The sequence below is a fragment of the Colobus angolensis genome, unplaced genomic scaffold (assembly GCF_000951035.1).
Source record: "Colobus angolensis palliatus isolate OR3802 unplaced genomic scaffold, Cang.pa_1.0 Scaffold109, whole genome shotgun sequence".
Lineage (NCBI taxonomy): Eukaryota > Metazoa > Chordata > Mammalia > Primates > Cercopithecidae > Colobus > Colobus angolensis.
The window spans coordinates 8,772,971-8,787,776 of record NW_012111919.1 but is presented as its reverse complement, the minus strand read 5'-3'; the positions used below and the strand labels follow the sequence as shown (position 1 = coordinate 8,787,776).

Here is a 14,806-nt window from a genome sequence, read left to right as displayed (position 1 = left end):
AAATAGGGCCTCTGAACCTTACTTAATTATATTCCAGTTCAAAATGAGTTTACTAATTTCTAGGACTTCCTCAGACACTAAAGCAGATTTTTACCTTCTTTTGTTTCAAGATTGTAACCCCAGTGACATAGGGTCCCAATCCTCAAGCCCCAGACCTCCTTTAAACCATTTCTTCCAGATACCTACATCTTAATAAAAATTCTAGTAGTATGCAGTATGTCCCAGAATTTCTCTGGTTTAAACAGAGAATATTTCCTATTCCTTTCCACTGTGCCCCTCCATACCTGTGTGAGGTTCCACAGATAGAAACATGAACCATACTCAAGCCTCCTTCTTATGCTCACTCTTCAGTGGATGCATCAAATACTCACTGGCTACATTACAATTGATTCACTGCATGTGTCAAAGCACAGTTGATTATAGGTTCCCAACAGGGATCAAGAAGGGAAAGGTAAATCAGGAAAGGCCTCATTAAGTAGGAGCCATTTGAGTAGTCTTGGGGTAAGATCTGATTGGCCAAAAAAGTATGACGGTACTTTCAACCTTAGGGATCAAAATGCACAAAGCCATAATTCAAAGTTGCATGGCACATTATAGGAAATGGCAAGTGCTTTTGTAATAAAGGAGCATAGGATGTTTGCAGAAAGGTTATTGAGATGAGCCTACAAAGAATAGTTGAATACAGATTGAAGAGGGCCTTGAGTGTCATAATAATGAGGTAGAGTCTTTTCAGCAGTGATGACTTAATAGGTTTTGAGCAAGACAGTGATGTGAGGAATGTAGGAATCAGAAGGGAACTTTATAAAATAGTGATTGTCCAAGATGAAATGAAACACTAAATTGGGTGAGATAAATAAAGATTCTTAGATAATGCAGTTTTGAGCTTACTCTTGAAGAAAGATATAACTGAATTTAAGAGACAGTGGTGATTTGGGGGAGAGAAGTTTTCTACGGCAGGCATAGTGATTGTAGTTGTTATTTTGCAGTGTCTTCTCTGTTCCAATGCTCCTCACTCTCGCTATGGTCAATGTCTACTCTTAGGGCATGGAGTGGACACTCTGAGTGGAGTTTGCAGTTTTCACACATGACTCTTGGAAAGAGGTGGGCAATAAGATTGGCTGGAACTGGAATATGTTATTTCTTTATGAGAAATAAAATGAACTCTGAAGCTCCAAGAAGGTAGATGGGAATGGAAAGACTGCTAGAGAAGGAATGAGCCCAGAGGATTCAATGGGACCAAGACTCTGGGGAGGCTGGAGCAAGGGAGCAGGTGAGAGCCAAGATGAGCAAAATTTGATACCTTCATGGGAGTAAAAATAAAAATAAAGTGGGTTCTATGATAATGATTCTTCCTACTATGAGCCCTTCAGAGCAGGAACTCTGTCTCCACTATCACAGCCCTTGGCACCCAAGCAGAAGGGCCAATAATTATTAGTTCAGAAATGAAATAAAACCAGGAGAAATAACAAAATATTAGCTTTATCTTAAACATACAGACACCAAAATCATGGCAGAAGTTCAGTCTAAGTTGCTATGAAAGGAGGCTGTATAATTATCACAAAAAAGTGCCACAGCAAAAACTCTTCCAGGATTCCAGTAGAAATCATCTCTGGAGCCATCTTACGAACCACTCAAGATAGCCCGTTACCATTCTTTATAGTCATCTCCGGCTTTTGAGCCCAACGTAGTGCCTGGTCTGTGTCTTGACTGTGGTAACAGATACACAAATCTAAACAAGTGATAAAATTGCAAATAACTAAACACACACACACACACACACACACGTGCACATAAGTACAACTAAATCCAGGGGAGTTTGAATTAGACAAGTAGATCATACCAATGTCAATATCCTGGTTGTGATAGTGGATTATGTTATGGTTTTGTAAGACATTGTCATTGGGGGAAACAGAGTAAAAAGTGCCTAGAATTTCTGTATTCTTTCTTTCTTTCTTTCTTTTTTGAGACAGAGTTTCACTCTTGTCACCCAGGCTGGAGTGCAATGGCACAATCTCAGCTCACCACCTCCCAGGTTCAAGCGATTCTCCTGCCTCCAGAATAGCTAGGATTACAGGCATGTGCCACCACGCCTGGCTAATTTTGTATTTTTAGTAGAGATGGGGTTTCTCCATGTCAGTCAGACTGGTCTTGAACTCTCGACTTTAGGTGATCAGCCTGCCTTGGCCTCCCAAAGTGTTAGGATTACAGGCATGAGCCACCACACACAGCTTGTATTATTTATTTTATTTTATTTATTATACTTTAAGTTCTGGGGTGTATGTGCAGAATGTGCAGTTTTGTTACATGGGTATACATATGCCATGGTGGTTTGCTGCATCCATCAAAACTGCATTAGGTTTTTCCTAATGCTATCCCTCCCCTAGCTCCCCACACCCTGAAAGACCTCAGTGTGTGATATTCCCCTCCCTGTGTCTGTGTGTTCTTATTGTTCAACTCCCACTTTTTAGTGAGAACATGCAGTCCTTGGTTTTCTGTTCTTGCATTAGTTTGCTGAGAATGATACTCTTCAGCTTCATCTATGTCCCTGAAAAGGACATGAACTCATCCTTTTTATGGCTGCATAGTATTCCATGGTGTATATGTGCCACATTTTCTTTTTCCAGTCTATCATTGATGGATATTTGGGTTGGTTCCAAGTCTTTGCTATTGTGAATAGTGCCACAATAAACATATGTGTGTATGTGCCTTTATAGTAGCATGATTTATAATCCTTTGGGTATATACCCAGTAATGGGATTGCTGGATCAAATGGTATTTCTAGTTCTAGATCCTTAAGGAATCACCACACTGTCTTCCACAATGGTTGAACTACTTTACACTCCCATCAGCAGTGTAAAAGCATCCCTATTTCTCCGCATTCTCTCCAGCATCTGTTATTTCCTGAATTTTTAATGACCATCATTCTAACTGGTGTGAGATGATACCTTATTGCAGTTTTGATTTGCATTTCTCCAGTGACCAGTGATGATGAGTTTCTTTTCATATATTTGTTGGCTGCATAAATGTCTTCTTTTGAGAAATGTCTATTCATATCCTTTGCCCACTTTTGATGGTTTTTTTTGTAAATTTGTTTAAGTTCTTTGTAGATTCTGGATATTAGCCCTTTGTCAGATGGATAGATTGCAAAAATTTTCTCCCATTGTGTAGGTTGTCTGTTCACTCTGATGATAGTTTCTTTTGCTGTGCAGAAGCTCTTCAGTTTAATTAGATCTCATTTGTCAATTTTGGCTTTTGTTGTCATTGCTTTTGGTGTTTTAGACATGAAGTCTTTGTCCATGCATATGTCCTCAATGGCATTGCCTAGGTTTTCCTCTAGGATTTTTATGCTTTTAGGTCTTATGTTTAAGTCTTTAATCCATCTTGAATTAATTTTTGTATAAGGTGTAAGGAAGGGGTCCAGTTTCAGTTTTCTGCATATGGATAGCCAGTTTTCCCAACATCATTTATTGAATAGGGAATCCTTTCCCCAATGCTTGCTTTTGTCAGCTTTGTTAAAGATCAAATGGTTATAGATGTGTGGTATTATTTCTGAGGCCTCTGTTCTGTTCCATTGGTCAACATCTCTGTTTTGGTACCAGTAATATGCTGTTTTGGTTACTGTAGCCTTGTAGTATAGTTTGAAGTCAGGTAGCATGATGCCTCCGGCTTTGTTCTTTTTGCTTAGGATTGTCTTGGCTATGTGGGCTCTTTTTCGGTTCCATGTGAAGTTTACAATAGTTTTTTCCAATTCTGTGAAGAAAGTCATATGTAGCTTGATGGGGATGGCATTGAATCTATACATTACCTTGGGCAGTATGGCCATTTTCATGATATTGATTCTGCCTATCCATGAGCATGAAATGTTCTTCCATTTGTTTGTATCCTCTTTTATTTTGATGAGCAGTTGTGTGTAGTTCTCCTTGAAGAAGTCCTTCACATCCCTTGTAAGTTGGATTTCTAGGTATTTTATTCTCTTTATAGCAATTGTGAATGGGAGTTCACTCATGATTGGCTCTCTGTTTGTCTGTTATTTGTGTATAGGAATGCTTGTGATTTCTGTACGTTGATTTTGTATCCTGAGACTTTGCTGAAGTTGCTTATCAGCTTAAGGAGATTTGGGGCTGAGACAGTGGGGTTTTCTAAATATACAATCATGTATCTGCAAGCAGAGACAATTTGACTTCCCTTTTCCTATTTGAATACTCCTTATTTCTTTCTCTTGCCTAATTGGTCTGGCCAGAACTCCCAATAATATGCTGAATAGAAGTAGTGAGAGAGGGCATCCTTTTCTTGTGCTGGTTTTCAAAGGGAATGCCTACAGCTTTTGCCCATTCCGTATGATATTGGCTGTGGGTTTGTCATAAATAGCTCTTATTATTTTGAGATGTGTTCCATCAATACCTAGTTTATTGAGAGTTTTTAGTATGAAGGGCTGTTGAATTTTGTTGAAGGCCTTTTCTGCATCTATTGAGATAATCATGTGGTTTTTGTCATTGGTTCTGTTTATGTGATGGATTACATTTATTGATTTGTGTATGCTGAACCAGCCTTGCATCCCAGGGATGAAGCCAACTTGATCCTGGTGGATAAGCTTTTTGATATGCTGCTGGATTCTGTTTGCCAGTATTTTATTAAGGATTTTCACATTGATGTTCATGAGGGATACTGGCCTGAAATTTTCTTTTTTTGTTTTGTCTCTGCCAGGTTTTGCTATCAGGATGATGCTGCCTCATAAAATGAGTTAGGGAGGAGTCCCTCTTTTGCTGTTGTTTGGAATAGTTTCAGAAGTAATGGTACCAGCTCCTCTTTGTATCTCTGATAGAATTCAGCTATGAATTCGTCTAGTCTTGGACATTTTTTTGGTTTGTAGGCTACTAATTACTGCCTCAATTTCAGAACCTTTTGTTGGTGTATTCAGGGATTAGACTTCTCCTCGTTTAGACTTGGGAGGGTGTATGTGTCCAGGAATTTATCCATTTCTTCTAGATTTTCAAGATTTCTAGTTTATTTATGTAGCGGTGTTTATAGTATTCTCTGTTTGTAGTTTATATTTCTGTGGGATCAGTGGTGATATCCCCTTTATCTTTTTTTTTTATTGTGTCTATTTGATTCTTCACTCTTTTCTTCTTTATTAGTCTGGCTAGTGGTCTATATTTTCTTGATCTTTTCAAAAAACCAGCTCTTGGATTCACTTATTTTTTTTAAGGGTTTTTGTGTCTCTATCTCCTTCAGTTCTGCTCTGATCTTAGTTATTTCTTGTCTTCTGCTAGCTTGTGAATTTGTTTGCTCTTGCTTCTCTAGTTATTTTAATTGTGATATTAGATTTTCCCACTTTCTCTTGTGGGCATTTAATGCTATAAATTTCCCTCTACACACTGCTTCAAATGTGTCCCAGACATTCTGTTACATTGTGTCTTTGTTCTCACTGGTTTCAAAGAGCATCTTTATTCCTGCCTTCATTTCATTATTTATCCAGATTCATTCAGGAGCTCCTTATTCAGTTTCCATGTAGTTGTGCAGTTTTGAGTGAGTTTCTTAATTCTGAGTTCTAATTTGATTACACTGTGGTCTGAGAGACTGTTTGTTATGGTTTCCATTCTTTTGCATTTGCTGAGGAGTGTTTTACTTCCAATTACGTGGTCAATTTTAGAATAAGTGCGATGAGGTGCTGAGAAAAATGTATATTCCTTTGAGTTGGGGTGGAGAGTTCTGTAGATGTCTATTAGGTCCATTTGATTCAGAGCTGAGTTCAAGTCCTGAATACCCTTGTTAATTTCCTGTCTCATTGATCTGTCTAATATTGACAGTAAGTGTTAAAGTCTCCCATTATTATTGTGTGGGAGTCTAAGTCTCTTTGTAGGTCTCTAATCACTTGCTTTATGAATCTGGGTGCTCCTGTATTGGGTGCATATATATTTAGGATAATTAGCTCTTCTTACTGTATTGATCCCTTTACCATTACGTAATGCCCTTCTTTGTCTCTTTTGATCTTTGTTAGTTTAAAGTCTGCTTTATCAGAGACCAGGATTGCAACTCCTGTTTTTGTTTTTTGTTTGTTCATTCGTTTGTTTTATTTGTTTGTTTTGTTTTGCTTTTTGCTTTCCACTTCCTTGGTAAATATTCCTCCATCCCCTTCTTTTGAGCCTACGTGTATCTTTGCATATGAGTTGGGCCTCCTGAATACAGCACGCCGATGGGTCTTGACTCTTTATCCAATTTGCCAGTCTGTGTCTTTTAATTGGGGCATTTAGCCCATTTAAATTTAATGTTAATATTGTTATGTCTGAATTTGATCCTATCATTATTATGCTAACTGGTTATTTTGTCTGTTAATTATGCAGTTTCTTCATAGTGTTGATGGTCTTTACCGTTTGGTATGTTTTTGCAGTGGCTGGTACTGGTTGTTCCTTTCTATGTTTAATGCTTCCTTCAGGAGTTCTTGTCAGGCAGGCCTGGTGGTGACAAAAATCTCTCAGCATTTGCTTGTCTGTAAAGGATTTTATTTCTCCTTCACTTATAAAGCTTAGTTTGGCTGGATATGAAATTCTGGGTTGAAAATTATTTTCTTTAAGAATGCTGAATATTGGTCCCCACTCTCTTCTGGCTTGTAGGGTTTCTGCTGAGAGATCCACTGTTAGTCTGATGGGCTTCCCTTTGTGGGTAGTCCGATGTTTCTCTCTGGCTGCCCTTAACATTTTTTCCTTCATTTCAACCTTGGTGAATCTGACAATTATGTGTCTTGGGGTTGCTCTTATCGAGGAGTATCTTTGTGGTGTTCTCTGTATTTCCTGAATTTGAATGTTGGCCTATCCTGCTAGGCTGGGGAAGTTTTCCTGAATAATATCCTGAAGAGTGTTTTCCAACCTGGTTCCATTCTCCCTGTCACCTTCAGGTACACCAATCAAACAGAGATTTGGTCTTTTCACATAGCCCCGTATTTCTTGGAGTCTTTGTTCATTCCTTTTCATTCTTTTTTCTCTAATCTTGTCTTCTTGCTTTATTTCATTAAGTTTATCTTCAATCTCTGATATCCTGTCTTCTGCCTGATCGATTTAGCTATCGATATTTATGAACGAAGTTCTTGTGCTGTGTTTTTCAGCTCCATCAGGTCATTTATGTTCTTCTCTAAACTGGTTACTCTAGTTAGCAATTTGTCTGACCTTTTTTCAGGGTTCTTAGCTTCCTTGCATTGGGTTAGAACATGCTGCTTTAACTCGGAGGAGTTTGTTATTACCCACTTTCTGAAGCCTACTTCTGTCAGTTCATTAAACTCATTCTCTGTCCAGTTTTGTTCCCTTGCTGGTGAGGAGTTGTGATCCTTTGGAGGAGAAGCTGGTTTTTGGAATTTTTGTTTCTCCCCATCTTCATGGATTTATCTACCTTTGGTCTTTGATGTTGGTGACCTTCATATGGGGTCCCTAACAGTCAGACCCCTCTGCTGCAAGTCTGCTGGAGTTTTCTGGAGGTCCACTCCAGACCCTGTTTGCCTGGGTGTCACAAGCGGAGGCTGCAGAACAACAAAGATTGCTGCCTATTCTTTTCTCTGAAAGCTTTGTCCCAGAGGGGCACCTGCCAGATGTCAGCCAGAGCTCTCCTGTATGAGGTGTCTGTCAGCCCCTACTGGGAGTTGTCTCCCAGTTAGGATACATAGGGGTCAGGGACCCACTTGAGGAGGCAGTCTGACCCTTAGCAGAGCTCAAACGCTGTGCTGGGAGATCCGCTGCTCTCTTCAGAGCCTGCAGGCAGAAACATTTAAGTTGTTGAAACTGCACCCACAGCCGCCCTTTCACCCAGGAGCTCTGTCCCAGGGAGATGAGGGTTTTATCTATAAGTCCCTTTCTGGGGATGCTGCCTTTTTTTCAGAGATGCCCTGCCCAGAGAGGCAGTCTGGCCACAGTGGCCTTGCTGAGCTGCAGTGGGCTCCGCCCAGTTCAAACTTCTGGGTGTCTTTGTTTACACTGTGAAGGTAAAACCACCTATTCAAGCCTCAGCAATGGCAGACACCCCTCCCCACACTGAGCTGGAGTGTCCCAGGTCGAGCTCAGACTGTTGCGCTGGCTACGAAAATTTCAAGTCAGTGGATCTGAGTTTTCTGGGCTCTGTGGGGGTGGGACCTGCCAAACCAAACCACTTGGCTCCCTGGCTTCAGCCCCCTTTCCAGGGGAGTGAACTGTTCTGTCTCTCTGGCATTCCAGGCACCACTGGAGTATGAGAAAAAAAAAAATCTCCTGCAGCTAGTTTGGTGTCTGCCCGAACATCTGCCCAGCTTTGTGCTTGAAACCCAGGGCTCTGGCGGTGTAGACACCAGAGGGAATCTCCTGGTCTGCGGGTTGCAAAGACTGTAGGAAAAGTGCAGTATCTGGACTGGAGTGCTCCATTCCTCAGGCACAGTCCCTCATGGCTTCCCTTGGGTAGGGGAGAGAACTCCCAACCCCTTGTGCTTCCAAGGTGAGACAATGCCCCAGCCTGCTTCAGCTCACCCTCCATGGGCTACACCCACTGTCCAACCAGTCCCAATGAAATGAACTGGTTACCTCAGTTGGAAATGCAGAAATCATCCACCTTCTGTGTCAGTCTCGCTGGGAGCTGCCTAGTGGAGGTGTTCCTATTCGGCCATCTTGCCAGCAATCTGTATTATTTCTTAAATACTTACTTGCATGCAAATCTCAAATTATCTCCAAATAACTTTAGTTTTTAAAAATGAGTCATTGAAAAATTTTTGAAAATCACCTTTCAAAAATTGGTTGAGATGAAGTAGCTACTTTGACAGACAAGTTCGGTGGTGCTGTCCTGAGAGTCTTTCATGGAAGTCTGCCTAAAGCCTTTCAAAAGTTTTCTAAGCACACAGTTCCCTGCATCACATTCCTTTTGCTTGAGACAGCTAGAGTGGGTGTTTGTTTGTTTTGTTATCTGCAACTGAACCCTCATGCTGATGCCCTGTGACTTCATAGTTCCATCATGGCTTTCTATCCAAGTGGAATGTCCTCAGTTTAAAAGTCTAAAGCTGTCCAGAGATAGTTAGCTAAAGCACAGAATGGTCAGTGGGTCTCTCTCAGCTAGGACCCTCACAGGTATTGTCTGAAAGTGAAAGAAAAAGCAGGAAGAAACAATGGGGTGTTGGTTATGGGACATTTTTAATTATTTTGCTGGTGCAGAGATTGGGGTATTGATGACAGTATAGATTAAAAGTCCCAAGGAAACTGTAGGAAAACCTGAGTAGTGTTTCAAATTTCTAATACATTTAAACTCTTTGGAGTTTTAATGGAGACTTGCTCTTAGGGAAAAACTTGGTGAGATTGCGTTGTGTTTCCCACAGGAAATTAAAAGCAGCTGAGAGATTTTTTTTAAGCTCCTATCTATCCTCCTTCTCTCCATTTCTCCAAGGCTTAAGAAGTTTCCCTCACAGTAAATAGAACAACACAGAAGTGTCCCGGACCCAAGGTGAATGAATTAGCTAGGCCATGGTCAGGTGCCATTGCAGCAACTGGAGTTGGGCAACTGGGGGCTCATGTTTAGAGAGGGTAAAGCCACAGCCACAGAGCTCTAGGGTAGAGCCATCTTCTCAGTGGCCCTAGCCATCCTGTGCTTTGCCTCCTTATCCCTTTCTCCCCACCCACCTTTCATCATCCTCAGGAGCCCATGTGTGTGAAAGGCAGCGGAGGAATGTGGGTGGGTTGACTTGTATAATTAAATCCATGTTGCATCGTGTTCTTTAGAATTAATAAGGAATTCTTCCCATTGAAACTCACCATGACATCTTCCCTCTGACTCAGATTTCTTTTTTGCTTTTCTCTTCTTTCCTTGGCTAAAAGCATTAGACATGGGGCTGTGGTTTAAATTAGCATCCTACATGTCTCTTCTCTCTGTCTTTGCTTAATTGAGCTTTTCTGTTCAGGGAAAAGTGTAGTTTGTTTATATTTCATTTTTCTTCAATTCCACTTATCTTGGTCCCTTTTCTTTCTTCTTTAAGAAAACTTAGGAAAAGAGAAAACAAGAGAGCTTTTCACCTTGCGTGTGACTGTAAGGTTGGAGAAAGTGCGCTGCCGGCCAAACCTTGACAATCCAGGTGTTTTTCTTTGAGGTTCTTTGTTCTCTGGATCTTCATATTCTGAAACCAGGAAATCTGTGCTCTCATATACTTATCCGCTGAGGCCACAAGAGCTGTGAGACAGGGAGAAATAGTGAACAAATGGTCCTTCTAAATTCCTGGGTCATGTTGCAAAACACCTTTTTATTGGGGGTAATAATTTGACTTCATTTCCTTATAAAAGTGGATTTATGTGATGGATATGTGATATATATATTTTTTGCCACCGTTTTTGCAGGATAGTGGTTGTATCAGTTAGGATTAGATTCAACTGTGAATAACATAAACCCAAAATAACAGTGACTTAAACCCGATAAAAGTTTGTCTTTCTACTCATGTAGAAGAACAGCTGTAGCTGTCTTGGGCTAGTGTGGTGGCTCCACTCCATGAAGGCTTTCTCGGAGACCCAAAAGAAAGCAGCTCAGGGTGTCACCCTCAGCTTCATGGTCCATGTCGGCAGTTATTATGTCATCTTCAGAAGAATCTTACAAACCTTCTGGAAGAGTCCATTTCCCTCCTTTACAGGCTCCTGACTTTTGACCACGAGGAGGGTCTCAGTTTGGTTTCATTCATGAGATTCAGGGTCATGGCACATATTTGAGTCTGACCTGTGCTGCCAATCAGATATGCAAATCTGGGCAAATCACTAAACTTCTATGCATCTGTATTGTCATCATATGGAAAATTGAAATTATAACGTATAACTCTTAGAGCAGTATAGTATAAGGATAAAAGACAATATGTAAAGAAAAATTGGTCTGCTGATTAGCATGAAAATGAATATCATTTTACAGTTTTTAAGTTTTGTATTGAGCATTTTTTTTCTATTTTTAAAGAAAACCAATCCCATATTTAGAGACTGGAGATTTTTTTTTTCCTGGTGAGAACATCCTCAAAAAAACGGGCTATATGTTCCCTACAAGCCCTTCTCCCAAGTGAAAAGAAACATGATGTGCAGTGGGACAGCTTCATTGTTTGTTCCACCTCCAATGAGGCTTTCACTATAGGTTTCATCTATGTGGGATATGGTGGATTTATGGTTAATATGCACTACCCTCTCCCTCCAGTGGAGTGTTTCTTAAACTGCAGATCAAGAGATCTATTAGATGATAATGAAGTCATTTTAGTGTATCATGACCAGTATGTCTGAATGAAAAAATAGAATGAAACAGAATACAATAGTATAGATTAGAAAGAAATTAGGCCATATCACAAATAATCAATGTGAGTTTTTCATGAAACATGTTTCATGTATATGTGCATACACATACATGTGTATTTTGGGTTATGAAGTAAAATGTGTTTCTTCAAATGGATCATGAGTTTTGAGACAGAATAATAAATTGGGAGGAATTACTCTACCTGACATAAAAACTGACTATATAATCATAGTGTTTAACACAATGCATTCTTGGCAGAGAGATAGACACATTGATCAATGGAACAGAACAGAGAACCCAAAAATAGACCCACACATGTAAGCCCAACTGACTTTTAACAAAAGTGGGAAAGCAATTCAAATGAAGAAGAAATCAACTGGCCTTTTCAAGTCAACTTGGCCTTGACAAAAAGTGGCCCAAATGGGTAGACCTCTCATTTGCATTTTAAGTAGCAGCAAGAAGACAAGAGATGCCTCCATGCATGTCAGAGGTCTTTTAAGCAAAACATCCAGGAGCAGCCACAGTCTTCAAGCTGAAGTCTCATTGACTGGAACTTAGTTTTGTGGTCATACCAACTGTAAGAAAACCTGAGAAATTCATCCTCCTTCTGAATAGTCACATGCCTGGCTTGAATGTCTATTATTATATATCAGCAGAATAAGACAGATATTGGGGCATAGTTAACTACCTGTCAGTGTTACACTGTTGTTTAGATTTATCCAGAGATGTCGTGCAAGTGCAGCTTTCCATCTCTCCAGAACACCCAAATAATCCTTCCACAGCACATATTTTATCTCCTGGTTAAAAACCTCAGATGCCTCCAATGCACATAGGGTAAAGACCAAACTCCTTTGTATGATATTTAGATTTTTGAACATTTAGCTCAAGCCGTATTTCTAGCCGTCACCTGCCCACTGCATTCTCCCAAATGCTAAGACTCTCTGCTACCTAAACGTTCCTGCTCAAGTTCTCCCCTCCCGTGGAATGCATTCCAACTTCTGCCCCACTCCATATATCTGACCGAGGACACCTCATCCATGCAGACCTGTATCAGTCGTCATCCTCTCTCTCTCTCTCTCTCTCTCTCCCCTGCCCTTCCTGACTCCTCAAGCCAGCAGAAGTACCTGTTTCCTTCTCTAGGCCTCATTAATTCAGATGCACACTGATGATGGCACCACCCCGTGTCTTTGTTGTTGTGATTTTTTTTGTTTTGCTGCAGACTAGAGGCTCCTCCAACACAAGACCTATCATCCCGAATTCTGTTGCCACAGATCTTGGAGTCCCTCCACACCCTTGCAATTAATTGTTGAATTATTGAGAGGTTTCTCAGCATCAAAAAATTGACGGAAAGAAAACAGTATCTATCTATGACAGGTGTGCTGTGAAGGTGCAAAGCTGTTATTTCATGGGTTCAGTTGTGAAGAAATGATCTGTGATGAGAACTCTTTGAAAAAGCTAAGGTGAAAGAATGATTTTTGACATCTGGATATCCCTATTTCATTGCCATGAGTGAGTCACACTCACAGTAGACTACAGCAAAGTCAGTCTCCTTAGACCCCATGGCCACTTATTAGGAATATCTGCCTGCTTGAAGGAGGGAGATGTCTTTCGATTTTAGCACGCAAAGACACAGTACCAAGGACAACTTTAACAATATCATTTCTCTATTTATGTATTTGGAAAATAAATCTTCTCTCTAAGGAAAAATATACATTCTATTATTGGAAACTCTACCTTCTTTTTTTGTATGAAATGGCAAGTGACATTCTTCTATGGTCCCACCCTACCCCCCCCCCCTTTTTTTTAGACACAGTCTCACTCTGCCACCCAGGCTGGAGTGCAATGGTGCAATCTCGGCTCACTGCAAGCTCCACCTCTCCCAGGTTCAGGTTCATGCCACTCTTCTGCCTCAGCCTCCTGAGTAGCTGGGACTATAGGCACCCGCCACCATGCCCGGCTAATTTTTTGTATTTTTAGTAGAGACAGTGTTTCACCATGTTAGTCAGGATGGTCTCGATCTCCTGACCTTGTGATCTGCCTGCCTTGGCCTCCCAAAGTGCTGGGATTACAGGTGTGAGCCACCGCGCCCGGCCAGTCCCACCCTACTCTTAATTGGCCTTCCTGAGCTGCAGTTTCTTAAACTGTGAAATCTAGCTTCTCTACTGTGAATGATTTTGCTCACCAGATGTGTATATCCTCCTGTATATTTACCTGCCTTTCGATTAGATCAGGTTATATGATATTTTAACCAATGAACTGTGAACAGAAGTGTCGAGATAGGTATCATTCAGAGTGTCCCTGTCTTTCTATAAAGAACATGTGTTTCAGACGGCATAGTTACAAGGTGAAGGAGGATTTTATATATGCAGGAAATACATCTTTACTTTGTTAAGCACCTGAGATTGGGGAGTTTGTTGCAGTGTCTAGGATTAATAATCATACTAACATACTGACAGTGTGAAGTTCTTAGCAGGATGAAACAGGTTATTTACATACAAACACGAGCACAGTGCCTGAGAGAAACAGGCATCAGTCACTGTGAAGTAAGATTTTGTCATTAAAATGGATAAATAATTTTACAAAATCCAATAGTTACATTGAAAGAAAAAATGTCTGGAGAACAGAAAATCTTGGTTCTAGAGTTGTGCAATTTTAGACTTGGACTTAGAAGCTATTTAATCTAGTGTTTTCCAAACGGGTCTGGTTATAAACATCAGGTTCTTAAGCAGAAAATACAGATTTCTGGGCCCATCTCCACTTATAATGAATCAGAATCTCTAGGGAAGAAGTGTCTATTTGAATTGTTTTGTTTTCATATGGAAGGAAAGTGAGGCCCAGGAAATTGATGACTTTTCTAGGGCCACAGAACTGTTTATTGACATGTTGGAACTAGAACCCAGCTTCCACAGAGCTGCTTGCTTTCCTTCTGAGATCACATAATAATGTCCTAGTAGAGTGAGACCAGGACTGACCCTTTGTCCCTCTATCTCTGATAAATCATGTCAAGACCTGCAAATGATTTTACCCCTTAACAATGAAAAGAAGATGTAATTTTAAAATTACCTTGGATGTACAGTAAAAGCAGCATTCCCATAATCAATCATCCAAAATCACGGGGTTATTTGGAGCTATTTGAAGGAAAGTAAATTGAAAACATGTTGTTAAACAATGCACCAAAGAGTTATCAAATCATAAACATCTAGATTACTTTAACATGTTGATTATTCCTTACAAAGCAACTCTGGCCATGAAGAGACCTGGAAAATTCAATGAATCCCTTTCTAAGTTGTTAACTGTACTGAGTTGAATCATTTGGCTATGTGGGAACATATGTTAAAGTTAAAAAAAAAAAAAAAACTATATTACAAATATATTCTTTTTGGAGCTATTATTCACACTTTTCACTAAGCAGAAGACACAGAGGCCTGCTATTAGGACATGTCTCTGAGGATACAGAAATAGTTTGGGGAGTACAGTGGTATAATATTGAACACATTAAAACCTATCTGGAGCTTTGGAAATCAAATATACAGACATTCCATAATGACTCTTGGGTTTT

At 40.2% G+C, this 14,806-nt stretch overlaps 1 long non-coding RNA gene across 1 annotated transcript in view; it reads right to left on the bottom strand.

Moving 5' to 3' along the window:
* Positions 1–14,624, bottom strand: part of LOC105518290 — a 40,708-nt gene extending 26,084 nt beyond the window's left edge. The window contains exons 1-2 of the long non-coding RNA XR_001002802.1: positions 14,311–14,624; positions 10,008–10,161 (exon numbers count right to left, since the gene is read on the bottom strand). This is a non-coding gene — a long non-coding RNA (uncharacterized LOC105518290). The remainder of the gene's footprint in view (positions 1–10,007; positions 10,162–14,310) is intronic.
* Positions 14,625–14,806: the final 182 nt, after the last annotated feature.